This window comes from Octopus bimaculoides, chromosome 3, assembly GCF_046866305.1.
Source record: "Octopus bimaculoides isolate indiv1 chromosome 3, ASM4686630v1, whole genome shotgun sequence".
In the NCBI taxonomy this organism is placed as follows: domain Eukaryota; kingdom Metazoa; phylum Mollusca; class Cephalopoda; order Octopoda; family Octopodidae; genus Octopus; species Octopus bimaculoides.
In genome coordinates this window covers 144639098-144649097 of record NC_142930.1, presented here as the reverse complement: position 1 = coordinate 144649097, position 10000 = coordinate 144639098, and the positions used below count along the sequence as shown (strand labels likewise).

Genomic DNA, 10000 nt, shown 5'->3' with positions numbered 1-10000 from the left:
GTAAGCATTGTACTTCTATTGATCTCTGTTGCTGAACTGCTAAGGTATGGGGATGTAAACACACCAACATCGGCTGTCAAGCAATGGTTGGGGACAACCATACACACAAAGACACACACACACATATATATATACAAGAGGCTTCTTTCAGTTTCCCTCTACCAAATCCACTCACATGTCTTTGGTCAGCTTGAAGCTATAGTAGAAGACACTTGCCCAAGTCACTATGCAATGGGACTGAACCCAGAACCATGTGGTAGGGAAGCAAGCTTATTACCATACAGCCACACCTGCACCTATGCACACAGCCATGCCTGCGCATATATATATATATTATATGTATGAGCATGTCTCTGTGTGCAAGTGTGAGTGTATGTGCTTGTATGTACTCTTGTCGTCTCGTATGATTGTTGTAAATAAGTATGCTTACCATGGAAGTATGTTTGTTTGCAGTCCTACATGAAAAACATGTCTAGCAACTGGAAAATATTAATCTTACTCAGAAGCAGGTGAAGATTGGTGACAGGAAGGGCATCCAACTATAGAAAATATACCTCAATAAAATTCTGTCTTATGTAACCGAGGCAGGTGTGGAAAAGTGGATGTTAAAATGATGATGGTGATGATGATGGTGATGATAAGAGTAAGAGTAAGAGTATATATATCTATATATATAAAAATGAGAATGTGTGTGTGTGTGTGTGTGTGTGTGTCTGTCTGTGTGTGTGTTTCCCTAAAACTCGAGAACTACGCAACCAATTTCATTCAAATTTTACACATGTCTTACTTAGGGTTCCGGTTGTGTTTTAGTCAAAAAAAAATTTTGACTTCTTGCATAGTTCGAGCCCACAGCAACATCATATCACCTCCACAATTTAAGTATTACGTGTCAAAAGTGAAACAAAAACACTCATGTCAAATACTTTCACTTTAAAAATGAAACTATTCCACTAACTGAAACAATCACATTTCGATACTGTAATGACAGATACTTTCACTTTAATGGTGTGTGTGTATATATATATATATATATATATATATATATACAGAGAGAGAGAGAGAGAGAGAGAGAGAGAGAGAGAGAGAGAGAGAGAGAGAGAGAGAGAGAGAGAGAGAGAGAGATATATATGTATACATATACATGTATATGTACACGTATATGTATAGATATATATATAGATATAGATCTATATGAAATACATATACATGTATATGTACACGTATATGTATAGATATATATATATAGATATAGATCTATATGCATACATGTATATGTATACATGTGTGTAGATGTATATATATAGGTGTACATCTAATATGTACACATATATAAATGCATACAGATATCTATACATATATACACCCATACACACACACATATATATGCACACAAACACACACATTAGTCATTTGTTTTCTTATCCAAAACTACGTCAGAAGTATTGAATGGATCTTTAAGAAATTTGGAAATTATATTCTATGCATAATGGCCATAACCCCCATGAAAATTCATATATTTTTGATGTTGATGAAATTTTAACCATACAGATTACACACAAATGAAGTAATATTTCTAAAATTTTTTCTTCTTAGAAGTTACAAAGACCCCTTCATGGGGACTTCACACCCACAATTTAGTCATTTTTCCTAAGCAAAGACGAATACAGTTGTACCATTGATAGCTATAGGGTCACCCGAACATAACAGATGAGCATTATTTGTAATTCAACGGTACAACAGTGTAAGACTATCCTTTCAGATATACTTACATTGTGATTTCTGCAATGTGGTGCATAAATTGTTAAGTAAATGAGACTCATCTTTGCCTCCACTGATTCACTTAGAAAGTGATGAGTAAAATTATTTCGTTGCAGACCTCCTTTGAGTCTTTTTATTACCACTGCGACACATATAGTCCCCAGTTGGTAACATTGATTTCAAGGCCTTCCCAGATGAGTGACTGGTTGTTCTAAGACATTTATTGATTGTAAATATTTTCTGCCCAGTTACCTATCGGTAGAGTGGTCATTTGCAAACTCCAGAGGCGACACTTTCATTTCCCTTTACTCCAAACGTCACACATTGTTGTTTCTATTGAGTCATGCCCTTCAAATTGCTATAGATCCATAATGCATCTTAAAGCTGTACCTATCACCTGTATGGTGAGGAATCCTACATCGGGGAGTAGTAACGACTAGGCTACGGTAGCTGACTGATTATCGTGATCATTCGTCTTTTGCTTTCCTGTAGCTTTGCTCTCTTTTACAAACCCAGTGAACATACATATATTTCCTATTTTAAAGAAATTCAAACAATACATATTACACACAAGTTAAAAAGATTCCCAACAATTAAACTTCTCTGGTTGACATTAATACACCCATCACCAATAGGGGCCTTAACTCCCACAATTTTCAGCTCCATGAGATCCATTTTTCAGGAGCAAAATTCTTTTAAGGTCCATGTAGTGTCTTAGGCCAAAAAAAATTTTAACATCCTGCATAGTTCGAGCCCACAGCACTATCTTATCTCCTGCACTATTTCAGTATTATGTGTCAAAAATGAGACAATTACATCACTCTACTGTAATTTCAAATATTTTCACTTTAATATTTTCAATTTCATACTGAAAGTATTAAAGTGAGACTATACTCTCACATATATACAGGCATACTATAAGACCCAAGTAAAAACATTCCCAACAATTCAACTTCTCTGGTTGACATTAACACCCCCACCCCCAATAGGGGCCTTCATTCCCACATTTTAGAGCTCCATGAGCTCCATTTTGCAGGAGTAAAATCTTTTTTACAGGTTCCAAAAGACTGAAATTTTGGAATATGCGCATAAAGATCAATAGTATGGGATGCATGTTTCATGATTAGAATTTTTTTAGGGTGTGTAAAGAGGGAAAGAACCCTCATGTGCAATTTTGATGAAATTCGAATCATATGTATTCCAGTTCCTTACAGAAAATATAACAGAAGAGTCTCATTTTTCAATTGCATGTAACACGGGCAACGCCGGGTATCTCTGCTAGTATATATATATCCATTCTCCGAACTTTCCATCTTTCCGACGAAGGGCTACGCCCGAAACGTCATACACACTCTCTTTCCTTTCCTGAGCGTCCAATAACACTATCCATATCACGTCCTCACTTTGTTGTTTTTTTGTTTTTTTGTTATTGTTTTTTTTAACTATATAACGTACGCTCACACGGACCCTGGCCTTTCAACTGGATTTGATGTACCCAACTGCCGGAATCTCTTGTTACCTTGGATTACTGTTCCCGTTGGATCTGCCTTTCCTGAACCTTGATTGAACATCAGCAAAATTTGTCCGTGACTCTTACACTTTTTTCCACTTTTTTCCACTTTTTCCACTTTTTTCACTTTTATCTGTTCTCCTTCTACCTTTCTCGTCCTTCCCTTGTCTCGCCACTTATAACAACCACACCTACATTCACATCCTCTCACCATGCCTGACCTTCACTCCTTCCTCCAACATCTTCAGTCCCTTCTTCGCCGTTTTCTTTCTTTTTTCCCCCCACAATGCTTGCAACCCACAAAAAACCTCTCTTACTTTCTCTTCAAAAAGACCCGCCACACGAGCCATCTCAACTTTCTCAGCCGCTGTCTCCGCCATCACGTCATACCCCGTGGCTTCCTCTTGAAATTCCACGCTCCCCCCTATTCCTCCCCTTCATCGAGACCACCCTTGCCCACACCTCCTGCCTCATCATCCGTGCCACCATCCGTTCCACCCGTTCCCTCCTCCACTCCGTTGACCACCAACTCTCCCAAGCTTACCTCCTCCTCTCCTCCCTCTGCCCTTCACCCAACCTATCCTCCGCTTTCTCCTTAATCTCAATCACCAACTCTACAATTTCCTCACACACACAAAAAATAAAAAACTCCACCACCTCCTCAACCCCCACCCTTCCGCACCCCTGACACCCTCCTCTTCAGCTCCCCCTCCACCGCCCATTCCACACACTCACACTCCTCCCACCCGGACATCCTAACCCCCACGCCATCACCTCCCTACACCTCCAACAACCCCAACCCCACCCAACCCCATCCCACCCTCCTCCCCTCCTCCCCTCCCCCACCTCTACACCTCCTCCTTCCGACCCTACTCACCTTACCACCCCGCTTCCTCACACGGTTGTGACTATACCACCCAATCTCCCCCTGTCCGCCGCTGAGCGCTCGCTCCTTGGTAGGGGCCTCCGCTTCACGCCTCTCACGCCCCACTGTGACGAATTCTGGACTCGCACTGATGTCAGCCAGTTCCTGCGCCGCATCAAACTGTGCGCGTTCTTCCATACGTCAACACAGCGTCCCGACAATCGGGACTACTTCTCGGACCTGGGACGCCGCCCATCCAACTGGACGCCGCCTCCAGGCCAATTCAGTAGCCTAGACTTGTTCGTGGATGACTGTAAGGCGTTGGTCGAGCGTTTCGACTTTAAAAAAAGATCCCTCCGGGCCAATCTCACCCGGGCCGAATCGGTCGCCCTCCGCAATCTCCGCCGCCGTGACGACATCGTCATCAAGCCGGCGGACAAAGGTGGAGCAGTGGTGGTGTGGCGCGCGGACCTTTACAAGGGGGTAGCGCTCAGCCAGCTTCACAATCCCCTCTTCTACCGCCTCCTCCCCTCCGACCCCACCCCCTCCTACCAACCGCTTGTGTCCTCCACAATCCATGACCTCATCTCCTCCTCTGCTCTCCCCGCTACCGCCACCAACCTCATCGTCCGCACACCCCGCACCTCCTCCATCTACTTCCTTCCCAAGATCCACAAACCTAACAACCCTGGCCGCCCCATTGTCTCTGCTTGCAATTGCCCCACCGAACTCATTTCAAAATACCTCGACCATATCCTATCCCCGTTAGTTGCTGCCCTCCCATCCCACATTCACGACACCAACCACGCCCTTCGCCTCTTCAATTCCTTTTCTTTCCCTCCCGGCCCCTCACACCTCCTCTTCACCCTGGACATCAAATCCTTATACACCGTGATTCCACACAACGATGGTCTCTCAGCCCTCCAATACTTCCTTGACCGCCGCCCTGACCCCACACCTAGCACCCCTACCCTGCTTCGTCTGGCAGAACTCGTCCTCACCCTCAACTGCTTCACGTTCGCCGGAGATACCTACCAACAGGAATCTCGGGTCGCGATGGGGACGAGAATGGGGCCCAATTACGCCAACCTCTTTGTTGGTTACATTGAGGCCCAAGTATTCTCCCAATTCTCCGGTCCGACCCCGGAACTATACGGTCGCTACATAGATGACTGTATAGGAGCCACCTCCCTCTCCCGCGAACAGTTCTGCCTTTTCATCTCCTTCCTCTCTAACTTCCACCCTGCTCTTGACTTTACTTCTACCATCTCTGACACCTCTGTCAACTTCCTCGACATCTCTCTTTCCATTACCCCCCCCCCTCCAACTCTCTCACTACCTCCGCCTTCTTCAAACCCACTGACTCCCACCTCTACCTCAACTTCTCCTCCTCCCATCCATTCCACACCAAACGAGCCATCCCCTACTCCCAGTTCCTCCGCCTCCGACGTTTGTGCAGCCTGGACCAGGATTTCGAGACCCAGTCCCAGTATCTTGCTCGTCTGTTCATGCATCGAGGATACCCCTCCCAACTTGTCCAATCCGCCCTCGCCCGCGCTCGTCGAATCGACCGCACCACCGCCCTCTCTCCTCCCCCACACCAATCCCCTAACCGTACCCCCTTCCCACTCCGTTTCCACCCTGCCACCCTACCCATTCGTCGGAGGATCCTACGGGCCTTCCGTCGCCTCCAGCTCGATCCCACTACCCACCCCATTTTCCCCAACCCACCCCTATCCGCTTTCAAACGCGCCCGCAACCTACGCGATCTACTGGTCCGCAGTACCTTCTCCTCTTCCTCCCCACCCCACCCGGCTCCTTCCCGTGCTCCAGATCGCGCGGTCACACCTGCCCCTTCATCACCAACACTACCTCTGTCACCGGATCGAACCTACAAACACTTCACATTCCACACAGTTTCACCTGCACCTCCTCCAACCTAATTTACTGCATCAAATGCACCCTATGCAACCAACTCTACGTGGGGCAGACGGGCCGCCGGCTGGCCGACCGTTTCACCGAACACCTAAGGGACGTTCGGCTAGGTTCGGAGTCCCCCGTCGGCCGTCACTTCCAACTGGCCAACCACTCTCCCTCTAACATCTCCGTTTTCGGCCTCGTCCTGCACCATGGGTCCACTCCCTCGCGACTCCACTTGGAGCAACGCTACATTTTCAACCTTAATTCTTCTTTCTCCTTCGGACTCATCGCAGCCCTCTCTTCCTTATGACTCTCCCCTTTACGTCCCTGCAACACTTTTCTTTATTTTTTATTTTATTTTTTATTTTTATTTTTTTACCCCCCCTCGTCCCCTTTACATTATATCCATTATTCTCTTGTTATTACACTCACTACCTTTTTCCACTTTTTATCTCACCCCTACCTACACGCACACATACCCACACACAAAAAATACACTCACCCATACACACACATGTAAGCACACCTACCCCAACACACCACACACACACAACACATATGCATGCACTCACACGCTCAGACTCACCCACACACTTATACAAACGCACATACACACGCCCACTTGCGCATACACACACACGCTAACAATCACGCAAACATACACACACACCCACCCAAGCATACACACCCTTGATACACATAACCCACATATACCCCCATTCACAAATGTCTCCCACACACCTGACAACCCATACATACCCCCATTCACACATACCTCACATACCTCCCATACACCTACACACACACCTCCCACACACCTTACACATATACCGCCCACATACATGACAAACATACATACGCGCCCTCACACACACATAGCCGAACGCACATATATACACACACACACACCCATATATACGCGCACGCCTACATACACAGCCGCATACACATGCACACACATACACACAGGAGTGCACACACAAAATAACACACATACGCACGCACACACATAAACACACACATACACATACACATATACACACATGCACACATACACATATACACACATGCACACACGCACACACACCTCTCACATACACAATACTCACTCACATACATAACACACACGCACGCACGAAAACATACACAATATACACATACACGCACGCACAAAAAATATACACACACGCGCACACGGAAACACACATACAGACACACATAAACACACACACATCTGTACCTAACACTCACAATCATACACACACACACGCACATCCACACACATACACACACACACACACACATACACACACACACTTCTCACCAACACTACACACTCACACAGACACGCATACAATCACACACACATGGGCATAAACAACATACGCATATACAATAGCAAACGCACGTACACACACGTACACAGCAAAGCACATACACACAGCATACACATACACACAAACACACACGCACGCACAGAAAACATACACATGCACACACGCGCACATACAAAATACACACACACGTACACGTACCTAACACCTACAACCCCACACAAACACGAACACACACACACTCAAATAACCACCAGTTGACCTTCTACCTACACTGTCTATAGCGTCCACTAACCAGTCCTGCTACTAATTTCTTCCACTACGTCATACACACACACACACACACAAACACACTAACAGATAAACCACCAAACCATGCACACACACACACACACATACATACGCACACACACGTTCTGTTATCACACACACACTTGCAGGCTACCGCACACGCACAGATATTCATCTCCCTTTTTCACTCTCCTGTCTTAGAAAGAACTTTTCCCCCACCACCTCCTCTTCCGGTCTTTTCATAATGTAACGTCGTGGGCATCGGTACCATTTTCCTCTTTCTCCGTTCTTCCATTCTCCGAACTTTCCATCTTTCCGACGAAGGGCTACGCCCGAAACGTCATGCACTCTCTCTTTCCTTTCCTGAGCGTCCAATAACACTATCTATATCATGTCCTCACTTTGTTGTTTTTTTGTTTTTTTGTTATTGTTTTTTTGAACTATATATATATATATATATATATATATATATATATATATATATATATATATATATATTCTCTTACTCTTTTACTTGTTTCAGTCATTTGACTGTGGCCATGCTGGAGCACTGCCGTTAGTCAAGCAAATCGACCCCAGGACTTATTCCTTGTAAGCCTAGTATTTATTCTATCGGTGTATTTTGCTGAACCACTAAGTTACGGAGATGAAAACACACTAGCATTGGTTGTCAAGCGATGTTGGGGGGACAAACACAGACACACAAACACACATATATATATACATACATACGATGGGCTTCTTTCAGTTTCCGTCTACCAAACCCACTTGCAAAGCCTTGGTCGGCCCAAGGCTATAGTAGAAGACACTTGCCCAAGATGCCATGCAGTGGGACTGAACCCTGAAGCATGTGGTTGGTAAGCAAGCTACTTACTACACAACCACTCCTGCGCCTACCTTCAGAAAGTGATTGTTGAAGTATTTATACCACTTCACCAGCCCCAATTTCTGGCTTTCTGATTCCCCTGATTGTAATCGCATTGATTACTGTATGTGGGGCAAAGTTGAGAAGGACACTAACTACTCTGCCTACAATACTCAGATTGAGCACAAGTTAAGCATGAAGGAGGTGTTTGAAGTTCTTCCCATAAACACAGTGAGGAATGTATGCACTAGCTTCAGGAAGTGGCTTGTGGCATGGTGGAAGCTGAGGACAGCTAGTTTGAGTAACCTGTTATCTCCCAGCCATAATCTAGTTGTTATTTTCTGATTTTACAGTTGGATGGCATATTGTGCTTTTCTTTTTCCTTTTATGCAAACTGTCAAATTTAAACCAAGCATCCTATATATGTTTAGCATTTGGTCAATCCTGAATAAGTAGACCATCTTGTCTTTTCTTTTATGTTTTGTCAGACTATATCAAGCAATATATCTCCACCTCTTTGGGGTGTGATATGAGAAACATCTGGGTGTAGTTTCTAGCATATATAATGACCACCTAGTGGTTATTTGACTTGCTAGACAAATCATGAATAAACTGTAGCCCTCACGCCTTTCTGAATGGCATGACTAATGAAAATTTACCATAAGAAATTTTTTTATGTGGCCATGTCTGATGTGATCAACCTTTCATAAATGGCTGTTCATGCCTGTAGTAGATGCAACCTCATTGGCTCATGGATCAGGTTGTTGTTGTTATTGTTGTTGTCATTATTGTTTTGACTAAGGTGGCAAACTGACAGATTCATTAGCATTCCAGACAAAATGCTCAACAACAGTGTGTTCATCATTACATTCTGAGTTCAAATCCAGCCATGTATGTTTCTATCATATATAATGACCACCTAGTGGTTATTTGACTTGCTAGACAAGTCATGAACAGTGTGTTCATCTTTACATTCTGAGTTCAAATCCAGCCATCGAAAACCATGCCAAATCAGACTGGAGCCTGGCGCAGTCTTCCTGCGTGCCAACCCAGTCAAACCGTCCAACCCATACCAGCATGGACAACGGACGTTAAATGATGATGATGATGATGATGATATGCATGCATATATAACTGTCCGAATGTTTTGTTGTTGTGTGCTACGTTCTTGTTCCATTTTTTATTTATATATATACATATAGCAGCGTATGTACACTGTTGGTCCCCTGTATGTAAGTACACACACACACACACACACACACACACACACACACACAGACACACACATATATATATATATATATATATATATAAATATAAATTCTGTACAACTCTCCTACTCTTTCCTTTAGTCCCCTTCAAACTTTCTTCGTTCCTTTCACTTGTCTTTTTCTAACCCTAACTCTAACCCTAACCCTAACCCTTCATCCTCATCACTATCCCTCCTCCTTTACCAC

General features: G+C 44.2%; 1 protein-coding gene across 3 annotated transcripts in view; it reads left to right on the top strand.

Moving 5' to 3' along the window:
* LOC106867197 (uncharacterized) overlaps nt 1-10000 on the top strand; it is a 104638-nt gene that overhangs the window by 19272 nt on the left and 75366 nt on the right. The window lies entirely within an intron of this gene.